This window comes from Rhipicephalus sanguineus, chromosome 9 (assembly GCF_013339695.2).
Source record: "Rhipicephalus sanguineus isolate Rsan-2018 chromosome 9, BIME_Rsan_1.4, whole genome shotgun sequence".
Lineage (NCBI taxonomy): Eukaryota > Metazoa > Arthropoda > Arachnida > Ixodida > Ixodidae > Rhipicephalus > Rhipicephalus sanguineus.
In genome coordinates this window covers 18,958,302-18,978,629 of record NC_051184.2, presented here as the reverse complement: position 1 = coordinate 18,978,629, position 20,328 = coordinate 18,958,302, and the positions used below count along the sequence as shown (strand labels likewise).

General features: G+C 47.9%; 1 protein-coding gene across 1 annotated transcript in view; it reads left to right on the top strand.

Annotated features, from left to right (window-relative positions):
- LOC119404686 (cAMP-dependent protein kinase catalytic subunit 1) overlaps positions 1–20,328 on the top strand; it is a 319,288-nt gene that overhangs the window by 182,266 nt on the left and 116,694 nt on the right. The window lies entirely within an intron of this gene.

The window sequence follows — 20,328 nt, the reverse complement described above, 5'->3', positions numbered from 1 at the left end:
GAAAATTTAGATCAACCGGGGGTTCTTTAACGTGCACCTAAATCCAAGTACACGGGCCTCAAACATTTTCGCCTTCACCGAAAATGCAGCCGCCGTGACCGGGATTCGATCCCGCGACCTGCGGGTCAGCAGTCGAGCGCAATAACCACTAGACCACCGTGGCGGGGCGCCACGACTACTCGCTGTTTCAAGCAGAATAAAGGAGAACGTGCTGAATGGGTTGTCAACTTGGTGAGGAACACATAGTGTAGGGTTGCGCGAACGAACAAGGACGAAGGGAAGTGGACAGGACGGGCGCAAAACTTCAACTCAATAAACGGAAGGCCAAAGCCGTTAAAAAGTATGAATCAACATCTGCCTGACACGTGCTTAAAAAACCGAGCAAATATAACAACCAAGAAAAGCGGAAAACCAAGAGCGACAAAATTTGAAACCTTATCTAAGGTCCACCGCGCAGACGCCAACATGCAAACATGTGGTGATAGTGATATGCGGGTAGAGTATGATCAGTAGCATGCGCTGAAGTAGCAAACAAGAAAAATAACAAAAAAATGAACGTCTGATTACATACAAATGAACGTCTGATTATATTTTTTAGATGGTTTTATGTAATCAGACGTTCATTTGTTTGTTATTTTTCTTGTTTGCTACTTCAGCGCATGCTACTGATCATACTCTACCCACATATCACTATCACCACGTGTTTGCATGTTGGCGTCTGCGCGGTGGACCTTAGATAAGGTTTCAAATTTTGTCGCTCTTGGTTTTCCGCTTTTCTTGGTTGTTATATTTGCTCGGTTTTTTAAGCACGTGTCAGGCAGATGTTGATTCATACTTTTTAACGGCTTTGGCCTTCCGTTTATTCAGTTGAAGTTTTGCGCCCGTCCTGTCCACTTCCCTTCGTCCTTGTTCGTTCGCGCAACCCTACACTATGTGTTCACCTGTGCACCAACTAGCCCAAATGAGAGCTTTACTGGTGAGGAATACCATCGCGTTATACTCTTAATAATAATAATTGGTAGAGTTTTACGTACTAAAACCACAATATGGCTATGAATGAACCAAGGAAGGGAAATCTTAAGGGCTCGTTTTTCTGTTAGACACAACATTAATTAGAACTAACAGACAAGAAAGCCAAGGAAAGTATAGGGGATGTTATTTGCAGTAATTGTGATGTAAATGGGAAGTGAGGTGGACGAAACGATAACTTGCCGCCGGCAGGGACCGAACGCGCGACCTTCGAATAACGCGTCCGATGCTTTAACGTGTACCTAAATCTAAGTACAGGGGCCTCAAACATTTTCGCCTCCATCGAAAATGCAGCCGCCTCGGCCGATCAACAAAGTGAGCAGCTGCGTAGGTTCGCGTGTTGCCTTACGAACGCGTAGCGGGCCCTTCGTTGATTCGTAAAAAGAATAATTGTGGCGCTGTGGGCACTTAAAGGGGTCATGAACCACTTTTCCAAGTAATGATCTAATGACCTCCGTATCGGAGTTCACTGCCTCCCGAATCAATTGCCGCAAAAATTTCTCGAATCCCTCAAGAATGAGCGGAGTTACGGGGGTTTGGCGCACGCTCTCAGCACTTTCTCTCTTTTCTCGTGCCGACGAGCGCACTGGAAGCTACACAGGGAGGGATGGCACGGGGGAAATAAGTTACGTCAGCGCGCATCATGAAACGCGATCGCTCTCCCGCTGTGATACAGTGGCTGTGATTCGTCTGCGCGAGTGCGGCTACCGTGTACTGAGGAGTGCGGCTCCAGCAAGTGGCGGCACCCCGTGACAAGAAGCGCATCTGATCCGAACGCCGCTCTCGATTTATGTCGGCTATCGGCCAATGAGGATGCTATGTCTTTTGCGACGTGGAGATGCAGATCGCGACGTCAACGGGCAGACGTCCCGCCCACCGACGAGAGTGAGAACCGGCATCTGTTTGAAAAGAGGGCGCCTGAAAAAACAGCAACTTCGCGTTCCGCTTGTAGCCTTTACGCGGCGCGCACGACTGCAATATTTGGCTGAGCAATTCATAGCAGTGTCAGCTTTCCGCAGGATGTGTTTTTTCAACAAGCCCAAGGGGTGCTTCATAACCCATTTAACAACTGTACTTGCCGCAGGCATTCTAGGATAGTTTGAAACGGCCAATGTTACGTGCACAATCGTTCGTTCGCTTACGGCACGGTTGAGGCATGAACCGAGAACCGAAGCAAGGCTAGTAATTGAGAAGGCGGTGCGCAGGATGCCCGATTACGCTATCGCGTTCTTCTCTTGAAGGCGAAACTCAAGCGTCCTCCAAGTTTTTTCGCCGCTTCCTGAGCATGGCGCTGCATAGAGCGTAAGCCACGCGCTGGCGTGTTCCCTCTAACAGTGTACCGAGCTGTACGTGCAGAAGATGTCATATTGCACGAACTTCTATATTGAATCTCTAAACACATTATCTGATTAGCGAGCAGCCATCACGGACTCGACGTTGCGAAGTGCTCATTGTTTTTTATATCAGCGGATATCTCACGTGCGCTAGCATTACGCTTGCTCGTCAGTGATAACACACACGCGTGCGCGCGCTCCACTGCCAAGACATTTTCGCGGAACGGCAAATGGAAAAATAATTTGCGAGGTACAGCGTTGTCTACGCTGTGGCGCGTGGTGTCCTAACGCTTGCTTCAGCGCTAAGCTCGAGGTCGTCGGTTTGACTCCCGGCCACGATTCGTATTTCGATGGGCGAAATGCGGAAACGCCGTGCGCTTCGATTTAGGTGCACGTCAGTGTATCAAAAATCTTATAAATAAATGCCGAGTCCTACGCTACGGCGTGTATCATAATCATATCGTTGTTTGGGCGTGTAGGATCATGAAATTTCATTATATAACTCGCTTCATCGATCTCCACAAATAATACGTGTTGGAATCGTGTGTTATTTGCACTCAGTCGAGGAACATTTTTTTAGCGCTTTAGTGTTATGTGTCCAAACGCAAACAAGACTTGGTTGTGCGAAGAGAATCCTCACCGCTCCATGACACCGTACAGGAGCGGCTTGCTTTGCTCCGTTATGCTAAAGAAGCTCCAAGAAATTTAATCTATTCTTTTACTTTGTTTCAATCATAGGGATCTTTTTTTTTTTTTGACGCTTCCATTGCTTGGTCATTAGGTGTTAAATCCATTGTATGGCCGTGGTTACAGTTCTGCTAGAACGGAACACACTTCCATAGCTGCATTGCTGAACGATCGCTTGAAGAAGAAAAAATGAGGAATGGATGAAAATTCACCGTGTCTCTTATGAATTCGCTAAAACGACTCCGAGCCTTTGCTTCGAGCCTTTGCTTTGCATTGCAGGTGTGCACAGAACGTACTTCCGGTGTGACTATTTTACCGTCCACCTATATGTCGACGTCGAACTAAGTATCACTGATTAACGTTCAGTTATTAGCATCACTATTAGCGTTCGCTAATAAACTAACTAATCGACTGTCATTCAACAACATTCTCCAATTATTGTCACTATACTGCCGTTCCCTAATCGCTAATGACTTTGTGATGACTTCATCAATCACTATGGTCATGATTATCTGTGTCTATCATGTCTTGATCCGCTCTGCATAGCTTTTACTCGCCTGGAAGCGTTGCTTGAGTCGTCTTATAGTGTAAGAGACCCCAGAAATGTTCTTTCTCTCGATTTCCCTTTTCGCTAAGCCGGCTGTCGCTCAACGTCCTTCCATCTTACGTGTAAAGCTTGAACATAAAACGGAGCCACACGAACGAAAAGAGGTGCGTGTCTCGCGACACGCTTTTATAGAGAGACAGCCATCTCTCCGTGCGCTATTGATATCTGATTACGACAGAGGCCGTATTTCGGTGGCACGCACAGGCGGAAGATATCGCGCTGCTCCTCTCTCCAGCCACTTCTTGCATCGGTGCACCGTTTGCAAAAAGCACGCAGTTAAGCCTACGCTGTGCTGCGGCTCTCCAAGGTTAGCGACTCTCCTCGTCGACGGCACTGTGACGTCACGAGAGGGAAACGAGGGGAAGTGGGCAACCGAGGGCTCGAACCTGCATACGGCGGACGCGTCGCGATTCTAAACATAGTCCGCTGTCCCCGTGAGTGCGTTAGCAGCGAGCGTCGAACAGCCACAGAGAATGGGAGGAAGGAGAAAAAAAAAGTATTTAGCGGAAGGTAGTGGCGCCCACTCGATCTCCTGGCAGCGCGCACGCGCTACATTTTGAGCTCCGAAACGCGTGGGACGCTACTTATAGCTGAGCTAATGCCAGCAGCTTGCTGTGACGGCTCAAAAATAGCGTGCCTCGGCGTGCCTGTTATCTTTAGTTCTGTGTTATGATGCTTCGACAGTCGTTCTTGTACGTGGGAATTTTTGTGCTCGCGTGTTTTATGCTCCCTCGTGTGTCGGAACGCCGAGACTTTCGCCGCAAAGTGTATCGACCGCTTCTCTCGTCGTTTTTAACCCTTTGCGACCTGTGGCGACGGGCTGCGCGTAACTATAGCGTACTGCAAATGGCTTCAGAGGAAGTACTGGCCGAAAACGCCCAGGCGGGTTAGCTACGCATGCGCAGCGTTGTAGAAACGTCATAGCGTTAAGTGCGGTCCCTGAGCGTTGCAGCTCTGTCAACGCGCTGCAACCAGGTTTTCATTGGGCTAAGCGGGCAGATGCGCAACATCTCTATGACGTCACAACGTCGCTGTCCGTGAGCAGAAGCGACAGATAAACATTTGTTTGCTGAAATAACATAGGTGTCATGGAACAATTGCCTATTATTTACTTCTTGCTTATTTATTCATAAGCATGTCTGTTTCGCTAGTTGTTTCATTGTTTGTTTGCAACTGGGTCTACAGGAGTTTTTTTGCTTATACCTGTACCAGCAATAAGAAGTATATATTGATATAATGTAGACATAGCATTATTCGCATCCATTAAGCGAGGACTGAGAAGATTAAATAAGGCACCGCACAATGTGAGATCAAGTATACGATCTTTCTTTTGAGATAATATTCGGCACGCATCAATCTGTATGTAAGTTTGGATAATATATGCCCCACATGGAAAGATCCTTCCTTCATATTGAAACACGTTAATCTGAACTAGCGCTTCAATGAAGTGCGCGTAATTGTTTAGTTGTGGAGCGAACAGGAACTGTGCAGCTTCTGTTCTCGGCATCCAGTTCCGTGTCTCTTCTGGAGCCATCGATGTCAGTCATTCTGTCGGACTTCTCGCTGGAATCACTCGACGCCGCTTTCCTCACGTCCTGAGGGAACACTAGAAACAAAAACGATTTGTGATTGGCAAACTACCCTTGCACGTTGCCGACGCTCTGCCGCCAACTGTCGCGGCTGTGGAGTAACAGTTGTTGTGGTACATATTGAGTGCACGCTAATGCTGCGGTAATTGTGTACACTGCTGCGAACCTTGCCGCTCTCACCACGAGTGATTCCAAGCAGCAGCGATAACTGCACGAGCTCGTCGGAGGCGCTGTCAAGTTCGTACCCCGCGTGTGTTTTGATAAGGCATCGCACTGTGCATGCACATCACGAGACAGCGCGTCGCGGGCGCGCTGCGATCCCGTTTTTAACGACCACTCTTGCCATCCATGCGTGCGGCTCTCTTATCTCACCCAGACGCATCTGTACTCGCACGAGCGATTAGCTAGCTCCGCCGTTGCGCCACAATCGGGTCGTCCTATCTGAATCCACGCATCCGATTCCGCCTCGGGCTGCTCCTCGGAAATGATTGGTAAACAATCCTGTTTTCCTTCGACTCCCGGTGTTTGTCCTGATTCCTCGCTTTTGTGCCTCATGCCCGTAAGCTACATACGTGATCGGTGACAAATGAGAGGCAACCACAAATCTGCGCGTATTCCTTGGTGGATCTATGAGAATGGCTTATGGTATATGTTGCACAAGCTCACGTGGCCGCGGCGTGCGACTCAACTCTTAAGGCGAAAGCCTTAGATGCCTCATCAAATGCGAAAATTGACCGTCGGTAGTGCCGGCGTCAACACGAGTGATGCAAGCGATCATCATCGCGCGATGACGCCACCGTATGACGTCATCATGACGTCACAGATCGCCAAATTTGCGATGACATTATAACGTCACTGTGGCCTCACATGATGACGTCATCACATGACATCGTCGCTTGGTCAAAGGTGGGCCGATCACGGAGGCAGTGCGAAACCAGATGAGGTGCAGAAAGATTTTGGAGGGGTGCGAGGAAGGATTACTACATCGAATGAGAAGAAAAAGAAGATTGCTTTCGCCTTCTAGCCGTCTTAGGCGAATTGATGAAGGACCCTTTGAGTTTTTCGGAGCAACGTCCGCGCATCGAAGAATGAAATCATTTCTTGGGGAACAGCGTATTCTAGGCACGTCGACCTTTTGCGTGGTTGCGTGCGATTCATGTTTTATTAAACGTGTTTATGCGCCTGCAGCGACGATTTTAGTGAAGCTGGCACAAATTTGTTTGTTCTTAAATATGTGGATGCCATTACGTTCTCGAGACTCTTGCTCGTGCCAGCTGCGTAACTTTGCGATAGAATGAACTCGTGCTTGGGTAAAAGTTACTCTGAAAGCTCTCAACGACTCATTTATCCTCCAACGCCCACCATGGTAGCTTAGCGACTATAATGTTGCGCTCCGAAGCTCATGGACGCGCGTTTGATTTCCGGCCACAGCGGCGGCACTTCGCAGCGCAAAAGCACCCACGATTACTTCTTGGTGCATGAGATTCCCAGCTGGTCGAAATTAATTCAGAACCCCCACTACGGCGTTCCTGATGATCATACACAGTAAACCACTTTACACCCTTAAGGGGGTTTTGCCGTATCTATAACTAACACCCTTACACACTAGGAAAAGGGTGTTTTCACTTATCAAAACACCCATACCATAGGGTGTTTCCACTGGCCTAACACCCTTATCATGGGGTGTTTCCAATGGCCTAAACACCCCTATCACTGAAAAAATGTGAAAAGTAAGATCTACCAGCCAGGGAACACGCAATTACAGATGACATCAGCATAGAAGGTGCACGCACGCGCCAAACCGCACACACTACAAAGCGTATTGTAAAATACTACATGGACGGAGCGTTCGTGCTACGCAGCCTTACACTGACCATCTGGTATAAATAGCCATAGTATCTTAAGCTGCCGTTCAGTGCCGGTGGAGATATTCCTGTTCCGTGTAAATGAACATTAAACATTAAGAGAATAGGCGTATAGACATATCTAATCTAACCTCGCCTAAGATCCAACGACATTTTAATCAGCGAGTCCCAGTTATCATCTAGCACGCTGTGGTATGGGCCATGGGTGTTTCGGTAACCCATATCACCCTTAACTCCTAAAGGGTGTTTAGTTAGAGCATTACCCTTTAAAGGCTATTTTGGGGAAGGAAAACACCCTTACATCCTAATTTTTGCAAATTTTGGTTAGGCAAAGGGTGTTTTGCTTGCATGAAACCCCCTTAAGGGTGCAAAGTGGTTTACAGTGTATCTATGTTCTGGTGCGTAAAACCCCAGCATTTTTTAATGTCATTAGTGAGGATTTAAGATTTTCCAGGGAACGTGATTTCATGACTGAGCTGATCAGAAAATAAGAACGGCTAATCGCGGCTTAGAGGGTTTCAGCTGCGCTTCATGTCAGTATGGTGCGAAGCATACAGCGTTTAGCTCGTTTTGTGGTGACATTTTACATAATGCAGCATGTCATAGCCTCTTACGTAAATGGGTTGTTGATTTCTTGAAAACTTAGTCGGTGGCTTAATACTCAGTACTGCAGCTTTGAATTCACTTCTTTTTTTTTTCACCATAGACGCTTCTTTGTTAGCGGTACGTTCGTGTCACGATAACGCAGTTTTATGGAAAGCAGAGATAGCTTTTTGACCAGGAACTCGCTAATGAGTAACTCATCTGCACACGCTGTTAGTCGATGAGGTGCGCTGATTTGTTTTGTTCTGCCAACAGCATTATTGAAAAAATTCAGAAGCCCCTGCATTTGGGGGAAAAGGGGGTCAAGCGAAGGTTGGCGCGTGCGTGCCTGACGTGCTACCGTTCTTTATTTATTTATTTATTTATTTATTTATTTATTTACATAGCAATGCGCAACCCTCCCTCATAACTGTTTCCTTCCTGCATGCCGAGAATTGGACCTTTCTCCACGGGCTCAGTAGCGCAACACTTCAGGCAACAACGGTCACGCATGTGTCCATATCCAGGCAGCAATGAAATGCGGCAACGTGAAATGACAAGTCACCTCGATAAAAGACCAGATATCAGAAACGGCTTATCACCGACAAGCCCACGATCGAGAGAGCATAAGTTTTTGGAAAACGGCGCATGCAAATATATGCGTATGTGACCGGCGCACCTTCGAAGGCCGCATTTCTGTACAATCGCCGGGTTTTTCGCCTACTATGCCGCCGCCACCGAAATATGTAACTCATTAGAAGCTTCGCTTGAAAACTCGATGTAAAGGAAAGTAACGCTGAAGGATGGATGCGCGAAAGAGTTGCTTTTTCGTGCCTTTCGGCGAGAGCCTGGTTGGAATAACAGGGAGATGAGCTAGTTGGTGCGTATTCATGTTAAAAGGCTGCACGCGTACAAACACGGACACAGTCATTGGTGAGAAGAAGTCAGTGGTGTCTTGACTGCTCTCTTGCGTCCGTGTTTGCATGCCGTTAGCCTGGCTGCGTCGTGGTCGACGGACTGCCGCGTCCGCTGAGCCGCAGCATTCGACCCCATTCTTTCGAGGGTCGCGCAAGAAGGAAAGAGCTCGTTACGAAATCATCTGGGTGAGGGGGCGGTTCCCTCTTTCTCATTCGCATGCACTGGAAAAGATGGCGAGTCAGCGAGAAGGGAGAACGACGGCGTAACTTCTCAGAAAGAGGCGGAGTCGCCCTCGGATATCTGTACGCGACGTAAAGGGGACGCTCAGATTGAGTGTAACCCCCTCCCGCTAGCTTCGCAACACCGCTTTTTGCCGAGTTACGCTGGAAGGAAATGGGACGCGCGTGGGGACCGCCTTATTTGCGGAACATCGCCGTCTCCTTTCCGTATTCCTTCCATTCTCATTTCAGCCGTCATTCCGTCTTCCTTCAGTCCCTCTGCCGCGCACGTCTGCTCGAATGTGGACAGAAAGCTGTCGCGTTCTTTTCAAAGGGCCCATAAACCACTCCTAGTTCAAAGACGAGAGAGTGGTTTCTTTCTTGCCTTCACCACCCTTCCTAAAACCGCTATCCTCTCCTCGCCATTTATTTCTTCATAAGACACGTGGACAATGTCTGCGCTAAACGTTGAGCATATCAGGATCTCGCGCCTTTGAGGCTACACGCTGTTATCTCCGTTTGCGCAATCGAAAACGCACAAAGCCGAGTAACATTATCTGCGGTTTTGCAAGCCAAAACACAATATGATTATAAGGAATGCCGTAGTGGAGGGCTCCGGAAATTGTGACCATCTGGTGTTCTTTAACGTGCACTGACATCGCACAGCACATGGGCCTCTAGCATTTGGCCTCCATTGAAATTCGACCGCTGCGGCCGGGATCGAACCCGCGACCTTAGGGTCAGCAGCCAAGCACCGTAACCGCTACACCACCGCGGCGGACACAAAACGAAGTGAAACCACTTGATCGCGCATAATAGTCCTGCGAAACAAAGCAGAACGGGCCTGCGACTGCATGGCAAAGCAGGGTAGGAGGCAATTCGCAACTGACATCTCTCGTATTTGGACCAATCGGGGGCTTATTTTCTCATGACGTCATGTGAACAGACTGGTGGCGTCATGAATTGTGCCGAAAAGTCGGGAAACGCCAGGAGAGAATACCGCGTGCCCTTGTTTGTATCTTCGGAGATTGTTTGGCGGCCCACTAAAATTACGCTGTGCCATCGAACAGCTTTGTCTCCAGCGTGCGCGAAGATCAAAAAGAAAAAAGAAAAGAAAAAAAAAGAGAAGGAAAGAAAGAAAACAGAAGAGAAGGAACACATTGTACGAGCGATCCTGAACCGTGCCGGCGACCTTGATCTTTCGTAGTGTCGTAGTATGCCAGTGAGGTCGGTGGTCATTTCGATGAAAGCGTGATACAAGAGCACCGGCGTACCTAATCGTCCGCGCAGACTCGCGTGAATGAAACAGTTTCTTATTGTTGCCGAGTCCTCTTTTCTGTCTTTCTCGTAACCAGTGTGTTGCCTTGGGCCGCTTAACACAATCTTGTAATAGTTTTCAGTTTCACTTTATCGGTTGCATATGCATCAGTTACAAAATACCTGTGTACAGATGAGTGTCCCAGTGTATAAATACTGAAAACGAGACCCTCATGTTTCTCCCAGCATATAAATGCTGAAAACGGAAACCTCAAGTTTTGCCATTGTTGCGTTGTGACCAGCAGTCTGAGACATTAATTTTTTGACGGGCGTCCTTTACAGGTCTTGATTGTATTCTGTGACTTTGAGCCTGTAAAACGTATTCCGTGACTGAGCTTGTAAAGCGCGTGATACACTGCTATGATCAAGAAAATACGTCATGTTTCGTCACAAGCCGATGGGATTTCGTCGTATATGTCGATTTCCCTTAACGCGCACTGGCTGCTGGTTGTTCCGAACGGCATTATCGCTGCCAGCAGGGCGCCACGCCCTCACTCCCTTGTTTACTTGCGCGTCTGTTGTCCATCGTCTCGCGGAGAGAGGTCGGCGCTGCAGCGTTCGAACGCTGCAGTGCGCTCTTTCTCTCCCGCCTCAACTCTGGTCCTCATGCGGCAACAACTCCTCATGCATCGTTCATGGCACGACCGTCGACGCCCACGCATCCGAGACCGCCGCGCGTGGGCGAGCGCCTCCCCTGCACGCTTTCTGGCCGTGGCTCGTGAAATGATTGACGGGCGCCGTTTTGTTTTATTTTGCCGTCCTTGTTTGTTTCACTGGAGCCGCGCGTAAACATTATTGTGACGTGCACAGGCAACAATGAGCGGGTCTCCGAAAAGAGCGCTGATGTGACGTGGATCAACGACGATAAAAGGAAGCTCTTACGTCGAGACGGAAGTGAGACTCCTGCGAGTACGGCACTACCGCAGAGCATTTCGCTAGACGTGTGCGATGTTGTCAGAAGCTATTAGCTGCCGCAGTCCGGTCGGTGGCGAAGCTGCTCGTAAATACAAACTGTGACTCCCAGTTTGTTCCCGCGTCTTAATTCTCGCTTTGAAGGCGAGAGCCTTAGATACCTCATCAAACGCGAAAATTGACCGTCTGCGTCCCGCGCTGCGTCAACACGAGTGATGAAGAAATAATCATAATGTGATGACGTCACCAGATGACTTCATTTTACGTCACAGATCGCCGAAATTTGTGATGTCGTCATGACGTCACAATGGCGTCCCATACTGTGACGTCATATGATGACGTTATCACATGACACCGTCGCTTTGGTCAAAGGCAGGCCGATCACGGAGGCAGTGCAAAACCAGGCGATGTGCAGTAAGCTTGCCACAACCACGTTAAGGGCAGAAAGCTCTCATAGGGGTGCGGGGGAGGATCGATACATCGACTGAGAAGAAAAAGATGGCTTTCGCCTTCGAGTCGTCTTAGACGAATGCATATGAGTGCAGTCTAATACCGCTACTGTTACCTTACTACAATACAGATTGTAGACGTCTATATACAAATGCGACAAGGTGATGTGCTAGTCGGTGTTCACCATAGGGCTACATGTCGCACGAGGACAAGATACCACGAGGAAAACAGTCAATAGTGGGGCGCTCCCTCGTTTTCCTAAGTGTGTTTCGCCCGCGCTGAACGTGATTCGTTATAAAGTTTATGCAGAATGACTGCGCATGTATAATAAACCACTTTTCATCTATCTATCTATCTATCTATCTATCTATCTATCTATCTATCTATCTATCTATCTATCTATCTATCTATCTATCTATCTATCTATCTATCTATCTATCTATCTATCTATCTATCTATCTATCTATCTATCTATCTATCTATCTATCTATCTATCTATCTATCTATCTATCTATCTATCTATCTATCTGTGTATCTAAGCATGACGTCATCGCCCACACTGCGTTCTTTGCACTCTTCCTTTCCTTCTTTCTTTTTACGTTTAAGTATCCAGTAGGCTGTCAACAATAACTTTGTGTATATAAGTAGACGCACATTTATTCAGACATATGTGCCCTGCTCGTGTGTAATTTCACTGCAGACCATCTGAGACGGTTTTCACAGTGCTGCACCATATTGCAACCGCTGGTGATCCGCAACGTTGCGCAACCCTTCGTGAGGCACAACGGACCGCCGCTTTATTGTGTATATATATTGACAGGAATTTTGAGCGGGAGGGGAATTTTGTCCCAGACTCCAGTCAAGCGGTGCTGGCAGTTGAATGACGACGAGGGACGCTTTCCGCGTGGCAGGGAATCGATGAGCTCAGTGTTTTTCTTTGTGTGTGTGTGTGCTTGAGTTTTATGTGCTGTATTATGGCATAGGGTGTGTCATTTAGCTAGCGCTGTTTCTTCCGAAAACTAATTTGCATAATGCTTTTGAGGAGCACTCCGCAAGTGACAAAAAAAAAAGAAAAAAAGAAGCCGCGGCTTATAAACTCCAATGTCATATTTGAGCCGCCTTCAACGGTGACCTTGCGTTCTTTTTTTGTCCCCGAGTATAGCGCCGCATATCAGCCAGCTTCTTTTTTGTTTTGTTTTTTCTTTGTTGGCGGAAGTGGAGAGCTCTGCAAATAGAAGCCAGGGAAAACATGACGTCATTGCCCACAGTGCGTTCTTTGCACTCTGTTTATCTGCGTTAGTTCGTACTAAAGTTCATCATCCATATTTTTCTCCTCTGGCTGCTTAAATAATAACGAGGAACCGAGAAGTGCGGCGCCTACGCCTTAACATACGCGTGCATATACATGTAGACTGTATATATATATATATATATATATATATATATATATATATATATATATATATATATATATATATATATATATATATATAAATTTCGCGCACTCTAAAGAAAATGTGCCAAAAAATTAAACAGGACAGTTATCTTAGCATAGACGAAATAATCCAATGTTGCTGAACAAACGTTGCAACTTCTCTAATGAATATTTTTCGTCAGAGTTGTTATTTTAAAGGTTATCTAATTAGGCAGTCTTTGTTAATTACCCCGCTTTTCGGATTGGCAGTTATTTTAGCATGGATGAAATATTCAGACGTTCCAGAACAAGTGTCGCAACTTTCGTGTTGCGGATTTCTCGCTAGAATTCCTCATTCAAAAGTTAATTGAACAATCTTTGTTGCTTACCCAGCTTGGCGGATAGGGAGGAAAAAAATCACAGCATATCCACGGAGTGAATGATGATGAGTGGGCGAAGCTGCGGAGGTTCATCGGTAAACCGTGAATCTTCCGTGAATTCTGCCCAGTACATCATCACCGACGTGAGATCGGGCGCGTTTATACTAAAGGTTCGATGAGTTGTGACGACTTGCAGCTCACTTTAATTTTACATGTACGCTGTGAATTTTCATTGTTTAGAAAACCATTGCTTTAGAAAACATCTGGCGTCTTTCGTTAAGCAGCTGGCGTCTTTTCATTTTGCTTTAGAAACATCTGGCGTTCTTTCGTTTTGCTTTTACAAAACATCTGGCGTCTTTCGTTGGTTTATTTCATCAATCAACGGCGTTTTGAACAAAATTTTATTGTTTAATGACGCACAGGAGAAATCTCACCAGGCACTACCTTGGAGGTAAACAATGGCTGCTAATGGGAATGAGAGACAGAAGAAGTCGGCTTTTAGCTAACACTTACATTTCTACTTCTACTAACGTTTCCTACTGGAACATGCCAATGGCTGCTAATGGGGAATGAGAGACAGAAGAATTCGGCTTTTAGTTAACGCGCACGCTGCGAATTTTTTATTGTTCAACAACGCACAGGAAAAATCTCCCACCGGCACCACCTTGGAGGTCAAAGCGTAAGAATGGTTACGCACTACGACTACTACTACGACTACGAGGGACGAACGGGTGCCGCCTTAAGGAGCTTCGCCCCTAAAAATATTCTGACCTGCCGCGTGCGGCTCATAAAAATACTGGGTCAATTCGACACACGCAGCGCATATATATATATATATATATATATATATATATTAGTGCCGTATACAGCCCTTTCAGACGCCTTACACGGATATCTTCTGATAGATTCGCGTGCTGGTAACGTGATCTTCAAACGAGACGCTTGAACCGAGCCCGTTACATTTAATGAAAAGTTGGAAAAAAAAAAACGAGACACCGTTTGAAGCGAAACGAGCGCTCGGGGCTCAGAGGTAGGTGGTGAAATCAGGCTTCCCGTGCACTCCGGAATCATGTATTCGTGAAATCGACGATACTCGATCGAGGGAATTTGCATTCCGCTCGGAGTTTCCCGAGGCGGTCTCTGGCTGGAGATATACGCTACGCGCCGCACGCGTAATATATGAAGTCACTTGCGCGAAAGGAATTCAGCCACGTTTTAAAAGGAGGAGCTCTCCTGGCGACTTCCTTTTACTTATACGTTTTTTTTCTTCCAGAAATAGGCTCCTTTCCTGTTTAAATTCAGCCGTCGTTTCTTCGGCGAATGGGAGCGTTTGGGAAGGCTGACCGTCTGACTTGTTGTCCTCAAGTTGCTCAGCGATTAGCCGGCGTCAGCGAGGCGAGCTACCTTCCTGCGGTTGCGAGCGATACGTGATGTTTTCCAACGCTCGAAGCGTGAAGCAACTTGTTCGGAAGAATCTGGTGAAAACCCTGACTTCCAAGTCGAATTAACGTTGTTCGAGGGAAATGCCGTTGTTGCGTACGAATAACAGAGCGCTGACGTGTCGATGGATGCGGTCTCTTACGGTTTGCGCTTGCTGTTTTGTGCGGTTTTACCGAAAGATGAAAATACTGGTGTATAAAGTGCAGTTAGAGCTTTCCAATGTTTCAGGACGTGGGGAGCGTTTACAGAGGTAAAGCCTCCGTTGTAGCTTAGCAGGCAAGGTGCTGCGCTGCTAAGCTTAAGGACGCGGGTTCGATTCCCGGCCACATCGGCCGCGTTACGATGGGGATGATGTGCATAGAACATATGTGTACTTAGATTTGGGTAGACGTTAAAGAACCTGAGGTGGCTAAAATGTATGTATTCCAAGGCTATCTTTCTTGCGTAATGTCATGCAATTTCACGCGAGTGCCGCCTTTATAATATATATATATATATATATATATATATATATATATACTGGTCACGCGAACGCCGCAAATGCGAAATGAACGCGTAGCTCGGCCTCCTCGAGCCACGCTTAAAGATCACGTGGTAGTTTTTGTAACACTTCGTGATCGCGCCGAATTTTGTGTCTGATGAGGCATCAAAGGTTTTCGCCTTAATAGAAAATTTTTGAGTACGGTGCGCAAAGCTTCGCGTTAGCGTTTGTCACCAATGCGCATGGGTAATGCGCTATCCTCTTGGGTGCCCACGTTAAGTGGCGAAAATAGCGTACGTACGCAACGAACGCTATCCTTGCGTACCCTATTCTAAAACTGCCTAGTAAGTTGTTTAGATGTAGTTGCCGCCCGCGCCAGACACGTGAGAAAGTGAACCATGTGTGGGGAAGGGGGTATCTCTGAAAGGCGTCCTTGATGAACTACCCGATGGCACATTCATCGCATTCGCGTGTAAGAATGCGCCTGCGCTCGATCATGTGCGCGAGAGCTGCAGAAAATAAGATTGCAGACGGGCGCTACCTTCTGGGCGAGCGTCTTCTCGCTGCTAATGACATCTCCTACTTCGATCTACTCGACAATATTTCTGACGCTCTATAACATAACATGCCTTACGGACTCCGCTTGGAGCATGTTGTGAGGTGGTTTGGGGATACAAACAAAAGTGGCAGCTCTCCAACACTGCGATGGATGCATACATACATACATACATACATACATACATACATACATACATACATACATACATACATACATACATACATACATACATACATACATACATACATACATACATACATACATACATACATACATACATACATACATATTATAGTGAAAATATAACTATAAAATACTATAGTTAAGAATTCTCGCGGAATGTGTGACTAGACGTTATCAGTCTCGTCGTGAAGACCATTTGGCAATGCAACGGCTCGTGCCAGAATAGATTAGTCGTAAAAGCGTGGCCTAGCGAAAGTACATGTAGAGTTTCCTCCAAAAGAATGCGCATTTAGGTAATAAACTTCAACGGAATTGCGTAATAATTTCAATCTTGCATTCAGAGGCAATAAATGACGTTCGACACTCGACGTGTGCGATGTGTTTCTTCATCCCTCAATCCTTTTTCTTTTCTCCGTATGCACATAGCAGAACGATAGCCTCTGGGATCCTCATTTCTTTAATCGAAAGGCCGCTTGCTGTCGCTCGCACGGGGATTTCGAAGCTACCCACCACCTGCACATTGTTTAATATGATCGATTCCTAAAGTCGTGAAGCCGTCGCAGGCCAGGAGGAAGATCATTAGGCAAATCCCTGTACATACCGCCTATATCCTTCCCGTTGTGGTTGAATCGCGATACTTGCAACTTCCACATGGACACCGAGGATTTGTTTACTGTTTTGCAGTTTGGTATGTATATGTATGCACTCGCACACATACGAACACGCACATGTATTCCCCACCAATCCACTCCCGGAATTAATGTCTTGGCTACGTCCCTACCACCCAGCGAAAGCTCATGTGCAGTGATGCCAAGCGTGGTGTTATTTTCGGGACAGTCTATTGCATCTCAACCGCTCGGGATCACGCGACCTGAGCAGAAACGTCATTTATTACGTTATACCGCATCCATAATGAAAAGGAACGTTCTGCCCAGTGTTGCATAAGTGTCGCTATTTTTCCAGTGTCAGTAATTTGCCTGTGTCACTGGGGTGCCAGTAGCCTGCGCCGTGCCGCTTCGCGGTTTTCACTGCTTTGTGTCACTGTTGCCAGAGCCAGGGTGGACAGTGACGTGCCGCTCTATAAGTGACGTCATGCATGACGTTTCCACTCAAATCGCGCTATACCAAGCTGTTGAGGGGCTAATAGACTCTCCCGTGCAGTGACGCCGAGCGTGCTGTTATTTTGTGCACAAAACACCGATCAGCCGTCTTGCACACAACAACGACGTACACTCGTGAGCAATACGAGAAGGAACATTGGAATTACCTTGTAAATGTCGTAGCGGCTAAACACAGTTGGCAAGCATGAAAGTGTTCATAACACTAAATGCTCAGACGAAAAGGTGTCTCTAGCAATTCAATACGTCTCATTCACATCAGGACATTACAAGTAATCGTTCATTAAACACGAATTTGATGTTCCCTCTAATAATGCAACTTTAGTTGGCTCTGCGAGAGCTCTGTTGTATATTTTTGTTCCGTGCTCCGTATGGACAGAAGAAGAAAGAAGAGTATTGCGGCGTGTAGCCCGTCGCGAAAGCCTCGCAAGCCTCGCCGCGTGTACCAAGATAGGCTCCGTACTTGAAACGCAGATATGCTCGAACCACGGAACACTCGAATGGAAGCCCTTGTCTTTCTCTTCGGGCTTTTTCGTGCGAAGACGGACGTGGAACCACTCGAACAAAAAGGATGCCCAGCGTAACGTGTGATAACGCACGATACTCGGGCCCTGTTTTGTCGCTGTGGGCCGAATGCGCCGCCGTCAGCAAAAATAAACGACTTGCTCTCCTTATATCCGATCTTCATTTTTTTAAAATGAAAGCTTTAATGGCTCGTTGCACGATTACATTGAGGAAAAGCGCTGTCTGGCGGGCGGAAAACAACAGCAACAAAACAAAGAAAACAAAAGCACGCGATTCTTCTCCGAGCGAGCGACGTGTGGAAATGGAACGGCTTGTTGTGACGCATCATGACGTCGCAAATCGCATGCGTTTTGTGACGTAATAATAGCGAGGAAATGACGCGAACACACGACGTCATCGCTTGCCCCGGAGGCACTGCAACACCACGGGAGGAAGCTTCAGGGGGGGAGGGGGGCAGTGAGTCGACTCAGAACGTCAAGGTAACTTAAAGCGCGTCCCTCACACTGTGTCTTGGTATTCCTAGCAGGAAATGTGGTCCCTTATTTTGTAATGAATGCATTACCAAGCGTGTAGCAGGCTTTCGCATTCAGGTGTTACGGAGATTGTAACATGCTGTCAAAAATCTTTTTGTTCAACCTTAACAGGTATTAGGCAGTTATAGTACGGTAAGCACTATCAGACATTAAATGCACCAGAAACGCCCTTTGTGAGCGTCGTAAGTTGCTTTAATTCCGCCCTCTTATACGGGGTGGAGGTTCACGCATAGATGGGCATTCATCGAAGCACACGACTGGGAGAAAGCGCTGAGAAAGCTTGCTTGAGGCGCTCTATCCTATCTACGCCAAACTACCCATGCCCCATAACACGAACGAGCTTCGTAGAGTGCGTCTTAAATGTGGAGAAAGGCGAGAAATGCCGCGCGGGAACGTGCTGCTCCTTTGCGGCGTGGCAGTCGTAAAGTGCTCGGTGTAGAGGTACTGTAGTATGCAAGAATGCAAGGACGACTAGGCTGTGTAAGAAGACCGTGCGGTATCTTACGTGTCTGTCACGACTCGCTAACTAAGGCTCCTCTTACGACACCCTTTCCTCTCTCCCCTCCCCCCGCCACTTTCATGCACTCTTTTTTTTTTTGTTCGGTGATTTCTTGGCACGTCAGAAAGCGTATCGTGTCGGTCGCCTTGATTTTGTGGTGTGGCCATACCGTGCGTCAACGTATCACTGGTGTAGCAAGGGGGGGAGGTGTTCGAGCCCCCCCCCCCCCCCCCAAAAAAAAAGAAAAAGTCGATTCTGCATGGGTATATATGCACGCACACATACAAACACACACGAACATTCGCAAAGTGTGGTTGAATCCGTCCCCCCCCCCCCCCTCGTCCCCCGAGAAGAAGCTCTGGTTACGCCACTGCAACGTTAAGCAAGGGAAATTGACAACCACCCATTTGTACCACGACGCCTCAAGGAAGTCCATACCGATCTCCTTCGAGGTTGTTAATTTGATTTTCTTAACCTTCCACCGCCTTGCGGGATTCCGCATAGCCGATTTCCAGTATCTTCCGCAGCGTATATATCCAGCGAGTCAGATCGAAGTACCAGCCTCTCTCGGTACCGAAAGAAACCACGTCTTTTTTTGACACGTGATCGTAACTGCCTCTGCGTTTCGCCTTCCCCATGCCTCCCGAACATCGTGTTTCCTCTAAGGTCTCCCGAGTTTCGGCCGTGCACGCTGTGCGCGCGCTCTATTACGCATCGCAGACATCGTCCTTCTTCCTCGAGCGACAAGCGGGCTGCCTCGGACGTCTGCGCGGACCTCCTTTGTTACGTCGCCGTTTGCTTGCCTCGCACAACGCGGCTCAGCTGCTGCCCCATCGGCGTCCCGTCATTGGCCGCGATAAGCCCGTGCCGGCGAACCCACAGTTACACAAGCGCAGCCGCAGCTTGGCGTGGTGGATTCGTCGCCGCGACTGCGTCTTGGACCGCCTGCTGGGAACGACGTTGTGCTACGTGCGCGCACTAGTTGTTTGCTATAGTTGTGTCGCTACTAAAGAAAAAAAAAGTAAGTGTTCCTGCATTTACGAGGCGAGAGAGCGTGTGGTAGTGAGAAAGGGCGCCTTCTGAATCTGCAGGGGGAGTCTCCACGCGCGTGTGTGCGTACCTGGATCTAACCTTGACTCGAGCGGCTCACCTCGGCTCGCGCCGTGATCAGCGGCGCTCCGGTGTGAGACGGACTTTTTTATCGGCGTCGCCACCCCATTAGGATTCGGGGCGGCATCCCGCGACGCTCCCTCGTGTGTATACGTAAAGCTGCGGCTGCAGAAGCGGCGCTGCTGCTGACGGCGACGGACCGGCAATAACTTTTTTTCTTTTTCTATCGTGTTTTTTCTGCTGGCGGGTATCGGCTCGCTCGCACGCCCTCCTGGTCTGCGTGCCGTACTCATCACGTAGCGCGACCGAGTTGAACAGGACTCGCCAGCTTTCTCGAGTTTCCGTCCCCCCCACCCCTTTCTTCTTCGGACCTGAGGAGGTGACAGAGTGAAGTGTAGGACGGCGCCTGGTGATAGCCTCGTTGTGTGCACTTCCTGTGTGTATCGCAGCAAACTCGCCATCGTGCGACAACATCGTCAGCAGCGGGACAACGCTCGGACGACGACCACCGTCAAACGCGGAGGACGTAGTCTATCGGTGCGCCGTTTGATATCGTTCGTTTCGTGGTATTTCGGATA